This window comes from Corvus cornix, chromosome 4A (genome assembly GCF_000738735.6).
Source record: "Corvus cornix cornix isolate S_Up_H32 chromosome 4A, ASM73873v5, whole genome shotgun sequence".
Taxonomy (NCBI): domain Eukaryota; kingdom Metazoa; phylum Chordata; class Aves; order Passeriformes; family Corvidae; genus Corvus; species Corvus cornix.
This window is the reverse complement of record NC_047058.1, coordinates 14,078,207-14,086,609: the sequence shown is the minus strand read 5'-3', so window position 1 is coordinate 14,086,609 and position 8,403 is coordinate 14,078,207.

The window sequence follows — 8,403 nt, the reverse complement described above, 5'->3', positions numbered from 1 at the left end:
TTTATACCCTAATGCTATAGTTGGCAGTTCTGCTCTTGACTGACTTTTTTTTTTAATGATATCTACCAGGAGCCTGAAACTAATTCGCACGTATGACCATTGACATGGTGACTTGCTCTTGTAACTGGGTGTAGTGGTGCAATATTGTTCTTCTACCTTTTAAAAAACACATAAATATGGTATACTCATGAATACTATGTTTCAGTTGCATTAAAGATATACATCGTTGGCCTCAATTTTTATTTCTGGGTCTTTAAAACTCAAACAGAGTGAACAAGCAACATAAAGGTCTGTGATCACTTAGGTCAATTCTTCTATCAGCTGCTCTGTGGTGGTTTGCACTGTCACCTGTAATGTAAGGAGAGTCATCTATTCCTAACAGGGTGGACAATAGGCTTTTAAGGTGTTGTCTCAGTGTAGCTGGCCGTAAGGTTTCCTTTCAATATTTAGCTATTTTAGCATAGTTCGGATAACTTCCTAATGTTTCCATAATTTCATGGAAGAATAACGTCAAGGAGATCAGCTATAATCTTGTCATTATATTTACATAAATACTATTCTGCTTTTAAACTCCTTGCCAAGTGTGGCTTTTTCACTCAAAGTGAAATTCTCCCTTTGTCAATATCAGTGTTTTCCTTAGGGATGAAACAGCTAATAATCTATACTATATAATAGGAAAATTCACATTAATACTATCACAAGGATGATGATTACTGACTCTTACAGCACCAGTTTTCCACACTGACAGAATGACATTCTAAAATGCATTTTCCTAAATTAGGTCATTTAAATCAGTTCAATATGTAAGTCACGGTAGCAAATTTTTCACTTGGCAGCTCTTCATTATGTAGCTTGGATTAATTCTGATTTAAGAATTCTGTTTGGTTATTCACTTTTTTCCTCAAAACTTAATTTTCAATAAATGTGGTGACATCACAAAATGGCAAAACATCATTTGGTGCCACCCCCCTCTTCTATGAAATTATCTTCGTGGAGATAATTTCATGAGGCACAGTCACTGTAAGCAGCAGAATCACAAGTGAACAAGGTAAGTGACTAGGCAGTAATTTTTTCATCAGGAATGAGAGAAAAAAAAAAAAAGGCCAAGTGGGAGTGGAATTGCACCCCAGGCCCAATGAAGGGAGTAAATGGAAGTTATACTACTCACTTTTGGAAATAGATTTTAAGAGCATAAGTCATTTAACCACTTTTAAAGACTTTACTCTGGGGTGCCTCAGTGCTAGAGCTGTGCAAACACATGGTAAAAGACAGTCCATGCCCCAGTGAGCTTAATGGCCTTCTTGGTTTCCCCCCGGCAATGCCATTATGCTCCAGCCCTCTTCTCTTGTGCAGGATGAAGGCCTTGCCTCCTCCTCCTGATTATTTTAGCAGACCTCTGGTTAGAGCATGGAACGAACCCTCCAGACTCTGCCGTCAGCACTACAATCCTTTCAAAGCTCACCTGGCAGGTTTCCCAGAAAAGCAAGACACGGTCGTTTAAGCTGGTTGCCAGGAAAAAGACTGAATAATACTCATTCTAGCTATTTGTTTGGGATACTGGTTCTCACTTTATGAAATAAATATGCCAGACATTCATCTCTTGAATGAAAAGAAATAGCTGCAATGGTTTTACACTGTTCTCAGCAGAACCTTTCCAAGATCTGTCAAAGGCCTTTGACAGACCATCTCAGATGCTCCAATCCTGATGCTATTTCTGTATTGAGTACCAGTTTCACCAGGTCCTCCAGGGCTCACAAGGAGTGCAAATGGGGAGTTCTCTGCTCTTGTCTTCTAAGTGGGCCTGAATGTCTTCTTTAATCAGAACTGGGTTTTGTTTCTTGTAAGAAGTTGGGAGGGTATGAACACCCAAACCCACTGCTGATCATGCAGTGTTTGAGTTTGTCAAATGGGTATGTGGGCAGATAGCCTAAAAGTGTATTCTATACCATAACATTTGTCACATCATAGCAAACTAGGACGTAATATGTCTATAGGATCTATCCATTAATGGCCAAAGTATTTGGAGGACTGGCTGTGTCTGCCCATAGAAAGCTGACACTTCTGTTTTTCTCGCAACTGACCCAAGTCTATTGTCTCCCCCCTGCCCCCCAATGCACCTGTAAAATGCTCCCAAAATACTGTGAAATTGATCAAATTTGTGAACAAAACCAGCAGGTATGTATTTGTGAAAACACAAGGATCCTGCAATTAATTTGACGTAATTTATGAATGCTTTTTTACTAGAACCAAAACATTTAGTAAGTACTTAGCTAACTCTTCTTGGGGGAAAGTCTTTTCTCACAAGTTTCAGTTTTGTCTGACCTCTTCACTGTACACATGGACTATTTTATATATGTGGATAGTATTTGCCCTTTTTAGTGCTTTGTATTTATCATCAAATTCATTTGTTTGGTATTAAACATCTAGACAAATACCCAAGCTGTTGTTTGAATTATGTTTGTCCCTCACTGTTAATCCCAAACAGCTACGGGATCTGCTCTGAACATGTTTGCTAGAGATACCATGTTCTAATGTTAGTAGAAGACAAGAAAGTCTTATTTCCCTAATATAGGGTGACAAAACTGAGATTGAAAGGGATGAACATAACAGAGTGATCTTATCAGAATAACAGAAGAAAGGGGGGAAAGAGAAAGGAAATAAGAGATCAGCTTTTGTTGTCTGATATTCCACCTCTGTGCTAATGCTATGTTCCATATATTATTCTTTTTGTTTCCTTCATAAAAACGAAGCTTTGCCTAGTGTTATGTTTCTGTAAAGTGCATTAGAGAATATCATCATAAAAATCACTGAAGACAAGACAGTACTTCAGCAGCTTATATATAGACATCATTGCTCTAAAGTGCTTCTGCCTTTTGAAAGCAACATGGCAGAAAGCAGGAAACTTGATGTGAAAAGCCTTTTTACCATGCTTTTGCACTTCAATTCTCTGGCTGCGTTTGTGTTTCAAAGTTGGTTTGGTAGTTTTGTTTTACACTGTGTGTTACCTTTAGTTCCACTCATAAGGATCATGTGGTCATGCAATTGGTTAAAAAGCTACTACAGGGATTGTTTCTGTATGCCAGGTTAGGAGATGGTGAGGGCCATGCTAAAGCTCTAAGTAATTGGTTTGGTTAAAGGGAAGGACTGCAACACATGGTCAACTCTTCAACTACTCCCTATGACCCATCGTTCACTATCAGTTGGTAAGCATTAAATAAAGTTTTGTTCCTTAAATCTTAGAAGAAGATAGCTGCTTTAAATTCTTCAAAACAAAGCATTGCTCATGAATTTCAAAACAAGAAAAAAAGAAATGAAAAGGGTGGGGGATGGATGGCTGAGAAAGATCAAACTGTGATGATTCTAATTAATTAATGAAATGTCTACTTGAAAGTCAAGGTGGTTTTGATTTTTTTTTTTTTTATCATAAAGCCTCTGTACTTTTGGCCAGCAGTGGCCTCCAAATTCCAGGTTCTGTGATTCTCTCTTTTGCTTTTCACAGTGATTTGCATCTGCTTTTCAGTAGATCTTTTTGGTTACTTGTTTCTGAAATTACTTTATTGTAGCTTTTGACTACAGTCCCTGTCTTGACTAGTTTTGAAAGTTTAGACTATCCTGACTATTTTAGGAGCTGCCTGGCTAATGTGACAGTAATAAATAGGAATCTCATTATTGTTGCCTTTTTCCCTCTTCATTTTTTCGATGGTGGCAAAACATCAAGTGGAGCTGTGCCTTGGCCAGGTAGGGTCACAGTGCCATAGTCCAAGCACCACAATGCTTCTAGCAGGACTGCTGAGTTATCAGTGTGCATCTCCTGAAAGCATTAGTTTGCAACCTGTATCAGGGAGGACTTTCTCACCACCTGAACGGCATTCCTGGGGCTTTTGGTGACACGTGGTCAAGAAATGGAGAGGTACCAATAGAGGGAATTGAAAACCCCTATGGCCAATTCACATCCAATCATTGTGGGACCTTAAAATATCCACTGTGAGCCTTATAGAGTTAGAGTGTGGTGAAACTCAGTGTGTCCTGGCAGGCAGCTGCGGACACATCCTAACATATGTAAAAGCTTGCCATTGTGAACTCCACTATAATAAAAATGCCAAAATGCCACGTTTCCCAATGAAGTCTGGAGAAACTTACTGAAGGAATGATTATTCAGCAGGACATGAAAACATTCCCCTTTCTTACAGTAAGAATACTTTATCAATATATTTCTAGAAGTTATTATTGGCTTAAATTAATCTTGTTTCATAAAATAGGAGTAGCAACTCTAATAAGAATAGTTCTGCACAGTTAAATCACTCAGGCAGTACGGAGTTGATAATTACAATTAAGTTGGCAGGAAAATAAAGATTGCCTATACATATACACTTGAAATTGAGTAACAACATGCTTTCAGTAACTAAAATCCTTATGTACTTCCAAAGACAAAATTTAGCCATAGAGGCAGAACATGATGGGTTCCTACTTTATATCTGCACATTGCAATGATGATTTTTTTGTGATATAGCAGCTTTAGGATACATAAGATTTATGCCAACTCCTGCCTGTTCTCACAGAGTGGAGCTAAATGTTCTTGTGCCTACCTTCAAACAGATGCTAATGTTAACTTAATTTCCAATGTATTAATGTAATCTATGTGCTTTATCTAAGCTGTAAGTTTGTTCTCTATACATGTTTAGTGCTGTATGAATGAGGCACAGAAAGAAAAATCAATCATTGCTTCACAGAGAAATATGAACTCTGTTAGTTTCATTTTTCACACTGTGAAAATGACTTGACCTTCCTTTCCTCAGAAATCCAAATATCTCCAATCTGTATTCATAGCTGGGCACAAATTTTCCATTAACATTTTCTGGCTAGAAAACTGTGATTTCATTATTCTTGTTTTGGGGGAAAATAAGGTTTTCTTTGGATCAAACAGAGTGTCCTCAGCAGAAAAGGTTTCCGTGCTGTCTCACAAGGGGTGCAATTCACTTAACTTTTGCCTCTGAGGCTGTGGACTGCCGGCCTCAGCCTGTCTCACCTGACCCACCATGGACAGTCTCATCTCTCCTCTTTTAGGAGCAGGGACATTGGGGCAGGTGGTGGCAGCTGCAGCCCAGCCTTTGGAGCACTATACAGGCCCTTGTTACTAGCTGACATTTTCCTCATTGCCTTTGTATGTTCCTTTGCATACAGAGTACAAATGTACTTTGGTAATGAGATTATCAAGCGATGTAGGTAGGTTTGAAAGAGAAAGGATGAGGCTGGGATGTCCCTTCCCTGCTTCAAACCCTCTTCCCCACTGTTTGCTGCTGAACCTGCTGAAGCAAGTGGGAAGTCTGACTTTTGGTGCAACCTCAGCAGCTCCGATAGCTGCACAGTGTTGTGAGTCCACCCATGCCTCGGCCGCAGCAGCCACCAGAGGGGTCTAGGCATTTGTGCCTTCATCAGAGGGACACTCCAGCAGGACTCCTCCTTCTCCTCAGACCCTAAATGGGGACAACCGCCCAAGCCACCCACGAGGAGCAGCTCGCCGGGAAGCCGGCTCTGAGCTTGTCGAGCAGGCCGGGCAGGGCCAGGCCGGTGGAATGGCAGCAGGTCTCCTGCCTGCAGCCTCGTCGGCAAAACCCGAGCCTGGCCCGTGCTGAGCCAGCATTCCCCTTTGTAGTACGCTGCGGGGCCGGGCCGCAGTGCACAGGGCCAGGAGGCCTTGCTGATCTTATTATCCCCGTTCTGAGCTGTTGCAGGTGCTGGGAACCGCAGTTGTATTTTCCACTATAACTGTAAAAGAGGTCACGCCGAGGGCAGCTGAATTTTCTATTCCTGGCAGTTCGGGTAAATGAACCCTTTGCTGTGTGGCGCCGCAGCTGGGGCAGCCTCACGCTCGTGCTTGCCCCTGAGCTGGGGCCTTGTAGGGGGTGCTGGATCCCTGTGCCAGCCGGCGGGCACCGAGGGAATGGTTACACCCCGACAGGTCCCCGCAGCCCTTCGCTCCTGTGGGCCAGGTCTCGGTGAGCAGGGCCAGCTCGAGCTCCACTGCTGTGTGTCCAGGTCATGTGTAGCCAAGCGTGGCCCTGGCAGCAGTGCTGCTGTGTCCCTGGGCAGAGGGCTCGGGAAAGCACTGTCCCTCCACCCCTGTGGCAACAGATGTGTGTCCGGCACAGGGCTCCAGTGGAGCGTGGGCTGGGTGTCCACAGTGGTGGCATTCAGGTGCATCCTTGGGGGTTTGAAACCAACTGCAAAAAGCTATTTGAAACTGACTGTAAAAAGCTGCTTCATTCACAAACTTTGTCACACAGCTGAGGGCACAGAGTGCTTGGGGAGCTCCAGGTACCAAACATGCAACTCCTTGAGGAGATGGATTTCCTCTGCTATTGCACTTCATGGGGACAGCAAATTTGCTTGGTGATGAAGGACCTCCCACCCCTTTGCTGGAATGATTTCTGAAAGCCTTTTAAAGGTCTATTTTGTGCATCTTTTGCTAGTTTCTGAAGAATTGAAAAGGGTTTGCTTTAAGAAAGTGAAGGTGCTTATACCTGGGAAGTGATTTTTCTTTCTGCTGGGTAAGAGCCCTTGGGCTGTTGCAGACTGCTTTGGTGCAGGGGTGACTGGCTGGCAGCCAAAAGACCCTCTGAGAAAACAGGAAGCAGGACTGCCACCTTCTGCAAGGCCCAGTGCTTTTAGTACGTTGTTTGAGTTTCATGGTTGAAGGTCAAGGTACTGAAAATAGGCAAGATATTGAACTAAAGTGATTAGATGACCAACTATGCTTTTACTTTTGTTAATAGTAATTGTTTGTTAAAAACCCCTCTCTGTACCTGTATCTGGAGAAACACTGTGAAAATGTGACTCCACCTCCCATGTTGGTCTATTGGTACTGGCCACAAATTATGATTTTGAATGGCGCCTTTAAAACCAACAATGATGCTAAAATAAGAAACAGAGAAGAGAGGGGCCCAACTCATGATGCTTTAAAGCTTGAGGGCCAGAGTAGTGTGTTTGAGTCAGTGGTGAAAACAGAGAGGCAAGAAAGGAAATGCTGTGTGCACCTGCGTGCCCTAGCAGGGAGAGGAGCGGTGCTTTGGGGTTTGCTGGGTGTGAGCGTGGACTGTGAGCAGCACAGCCTTGCCTGAGCTCCCTCCCTTTGGAGGCCCACACGACACATGACGCAAATAGGAATCTTGCAGTGAAGCCCAAATCAAGATGAAGTCTGTCATGTTTGACTTCCACTGATAACAGTGCCACAGCTTTTCCTCAGCAATGTTTTTAACCCAACAGCACTTACGAAACAATTGAGTACTCCTTAGGAAAGCAAAAAATTGTGGAGTACATTAGCTGCTCTGCTAGTGATGTAATTTATAATCTTAGATTTGTTTCTTAATTCTCAGGAAGCCCATAAAGCTGTTTTTGCTAGACGATTCATTGGAGCCTTGTCTTTAGTGGCAGAGCTGGCTGCTGGGACCAGCTGCATGAGTCTCCTGGGGCTGGACACGGCTGAGGAGATGGGACCCCACCAAAGTAAGGGTCATTTCAAACTTCATCAGGTCCTCAAGACTTGCTGGCGTGCAGGGAAGTTCAGGCTGTGACTGGTTCTGTGGAAAACTGGAGTAAAAATGAAGATGGCTTTGGTCTTGTCTTTGCAATAGCAATGAATGTACTTGTTTGCTCAGTGGGAATATGTATTTGGGATTTTATAAATATAAAATGGATGTGAAAAATCATAAGATATTGGTTACTGTTTAGAAGGCAGTTTGGATATGAAAGTGTGAATCTGGGCAGAGAATAATAATTTCATTTAGGAGATGGAGGGAGCAGTGGGCCCCTTTCTACTTCTGGGTATGGGGCAGCTTGTGACTTGGGCTTTGCTTTTCCCTGGGATTGATGGGGGAGTGGGGAGGGCTCTGCAGGGGGCTCTGGGATGCCCCTGTACTCACTGATGCCTGCAAGTCAGCTGTGCCACTACCCATCATTCTTTAAGCAGGTGGGCAGCAGGAAGGGTCATCATCCCAGCGGGACAGCAGGGTGTGCTCCCCTGGATCCAGACCTCACGAGGCTCGGGAGGGCCTTTTTTATCCAGCCCTCCCTGGTTACCCGGGCCTGACTCTGCTCTGACCCTTCCCTGCCATCCTGGATCTCCCAGCGCAGCTGACCCGGAGCTCTGGCCGTGCCAAGTCCGTGCAGGCAGGTTTGTCCACACGCAGGAGCTGGCTCTGGCAATTAAATTATAGGATTATAGGTTCTTGGGATTATTTTTTATTTATTTTTTTTAACTCGCTCCCCTATTCCCCCATCTCTTTCCCCCTCTCCGACCCCAGCCAGGCCTCTCCAGGTCTCTCGCAGGCGCGAAGCCGCGCCGCTCCGCGCGTCCCCGCTGTTCCTCCTTCCAGCTAAACTTCCCCGCGCTCCCGGCGGGAGCTC